This window comes from Myotis davidii, unplaced genomic scaffold (genome assembly GCF_000327345.1).
Source record: "Myotis davidii unplaced genomic scaffold, ASM32734v1 scaffold3580, whole genome shotgun sequence".
Lineage (NCBI taxonomy): Eukaryota > Metazoa > Chordata > Mammalia > Chiroptera > Vespertilionidae > Myotis > Myotis davidii.
The window spans coordinates 35,674-38,916 of NW_006292335.1; positions in this window are offsets into that span (position 1 = coordinate 35,674).

Sequence of the window (3,243 nt, forward strand, 5' to 3'; positions counted from 1 at the left end):
GACATTCCAGCAGTATGTTATCCTGGATGCAAAAAACAAACAAACAAAAATAGACAGGTTCAATTAAGGTAAGTAATCACCTTTTTCAGGGAAGATACTAGCCTAGGACATGACTACTCACCATAATCTGATTTTTAGTTTAAAAAGTTTTAATTTCAGACCATCCTTTGTGGTTACGTTAGGTCTCTGACTTTGCAAGATTGACATGCAGGCCTTCCCTGAGCTAGTCAGGTTAGAATGCGGCCTGTTTTCATCCACACTCTTGTACCTCATTATATGTCATGCTGTGGGTTCTCACCAATTTTGAGGGACAGAATATGACCCCCTTTTTATTGTAGGTTTCCATATGGAGAAAGTGCTCATAACATTCTGGTTTATCTTCCTTATTTTATAAATGAGAAATCTGGGTCCAGAGAAGGGGTGTTACTGTCTAAAGCCATTCCTATCTAAGTACACCTGAGACTCCCCTGAATTTCACTATGAAGATTTGCCTGCCAAAGGCAAGTGATGTTGACCATAGATATTTTGAGGGAACTGAAGCACATTCCATAACTTCAAGCAGTATTCTGACTACTTATTCCCTGTGTTGTATGAAGTGTATTCTTGGCATAGACATTAGGAATAAAGAATAGCGCAGTTTCCCCCTATTGAACTGGCATTCTTAAAGTTGGACAAGCTATTTAAATATAAAAGCACCCATTTGAATAATTAATCCCTTAAATATATTGCCATGGGTTTGAAAGTAGACCTTTTTTCACTTTCCTCCTGAATCTTTCTTATATCAGCTTCTTTTACTTTCATAGGAAATCTTTGGGATTCCCATCATATTTGCTATTTGCACAACTTTTCTTCTGTCCAAGCACCCAGTCTAGCAGAAAGATGGAGTGTGCCTTTCTCAGTGTTCTCCTTTGCAGACTTTCAGCTATGTTTTCTGATTAGAGCTTCTCATTGACGATACCTTTCCACCCATTTTACCTTCAGTGGGTTGAAATAAACAAAGTCACTCAAATGAGGACGAGTAGAAGCTATTTCTTTAGAGCTTTCTATCACAAAGAGGTTAGCCAACGTCACTTGCCTAGGGCAGGCAAGGTAGTGAGGAAACTTCATGGTGAAATTAAGGGGAGTCTCAGGTGTACTTAGATAGGAATTGTCGGCATTTTATGTGATTGCTTTGTATAGCATATTTGATTTTCTCTTGCTCTGCTCCAATCATTATTCCTATGTCAGGGGAAGCTTTACTTTATAGAATGTCAGATAAAGTGTCAAGATCTTTCTTTATCTGAGGTATATACATCAAACATAGTGGACAGGCAACAGTATATCCAGAGAATATACAACTGAAATAAGAAGAGAGGAGTCTTCAGGAATGTCAAGGAATGGTCCATCTGATAATTACACTCCATTTGCAAAGTAAGTCTCTCCCTATTAATATTGCAGGGAGGTTATTACAGAAGAGAAATGATTATTTCAAGTATTTTTTTCAGTAAGGTTGCAAAGATTATATTTAAAGGATGGGAGGTAGGAAAAATCTCTGCAGTATTTTTAATCAGGGGAACAGACTTATCTACAGTGATATGTGAAGATGGTAGGGTTTAATGTAGAAAGAGTAGCCCCTGCAACTAGCAGGAATTGATGAGACTGATCATCCATATTTATAGTTCATTCACCTTGGATGTTTAAGGGTGAGGTGTGTTTTCCTTTCTCAGAGTAACTTCATTGATAAAAATTGAGGTATTTTTATTTATCATGGTTTTTCTTTCATAAGATGATACAATCTTTGTCCTGGCTGGTGTGGCTCAGTTGGCTAGGCATCATCCCGTGTACTGAAATTTTGCCAATTTGATTCCTGGTCAGGGCGTATGCCCAGGTTGTAGGCTAGATCCCTGGTAGGGGGCATGCAGGAGGTGGCTGATCATGTTTCACTGTCACATCAATGTTTCTCTTTCTCTCTCCTTCTCCCTTCCTCTGTCTCTAAAAATCAAAAAGCTATTTTAAAAAAGATGTTACAATCTGTTGTTTATAAGCCACACAACTTATGATATTCTATTAAAGCAGTCCAAACAGACTAACATGGGCTATTTTATGGGTAGCTTGGAAAATATTATCTTTGAAGTTCTAATTAATACATAGTATTCATAGATGACTTTTGAGTACAAGACTTGCCTCTAGAATTCACTCCTGTGCATCCCAGGAGATAGATCATTATCAACTTTATACTACTCAAAGAATCTCATGTTCTTAGACAAGTGCACACATGTTTTAAAATTTTTAGAAGTGTTTCAAAATTATAGCAACTTAAACCATAGAGACAAGGTCTCTATTAACATTTAAGCATCTATAATTTTGCTGTCCAGCAGTTATCCATAAGCTACATATGGCTATCAATCAGTTGAAATGGAATAAGTAGAAATTGTCATGTGATGTAAGTATAGAATACCTTCTTAATTTTGAAGACCTACTATGAGAAAATAATGTAAAAACATTCTATTCATACTTTTATATTAATTGGATGGTAAATAATAATTATTTTATATATTGGATTAAATGAAATATTTTAAAATTAATTTAGCTCATTTTCTTTACTCTTGAAATACGACTAGTAAAATTTTTCAGATTGCACCTATAGATCTCATTTGTAGTTTGCACTACATTTCTATAGAATGAGATAATCTATAGCATATACAGTATGTATTATGCATGACATTAAGACACAACAATTCAATGTGTGAAGGCATGGAAACTGACTCAAATTCTCTGTAGATCAGTTTGGAAATATAGATTAAGAACCACACCTTTCACTCTGAGAAAGGAAAACACACCTCACCCTTAAACCACACCTTCCCCTGATAATAGTTCTATTATTTAACATGCTATTATGACTTATAAAACAGTTCTAAGAAATAAACTGAAGTATAGTCAGAAAATCATGTACATGAATGCTCATTGAAACTTCATATGTATTATCTACAAATAGAAAAAAACTTATTTATCCAATCAAAAACATCAATGTCTCTCTGTGCCTCTCTCTCTCTCCCTTCCTCTCCCGTACTCTCTTTCTTAAAAAAAATCAATAAAAACATACCCTCCAGTGAAGATACTTTTTATAAAGGATGTTTGTAAGGAAGCCAGTGACAGGAGTGGAATAGGGAATGGAGGCCGTTTCTGACAGGTACCCGATGAGAATACTTGAAGGTAAGAAACAGCAGGATGTTTCTGGGAAGAGCAGGTGATTCAATTACACAT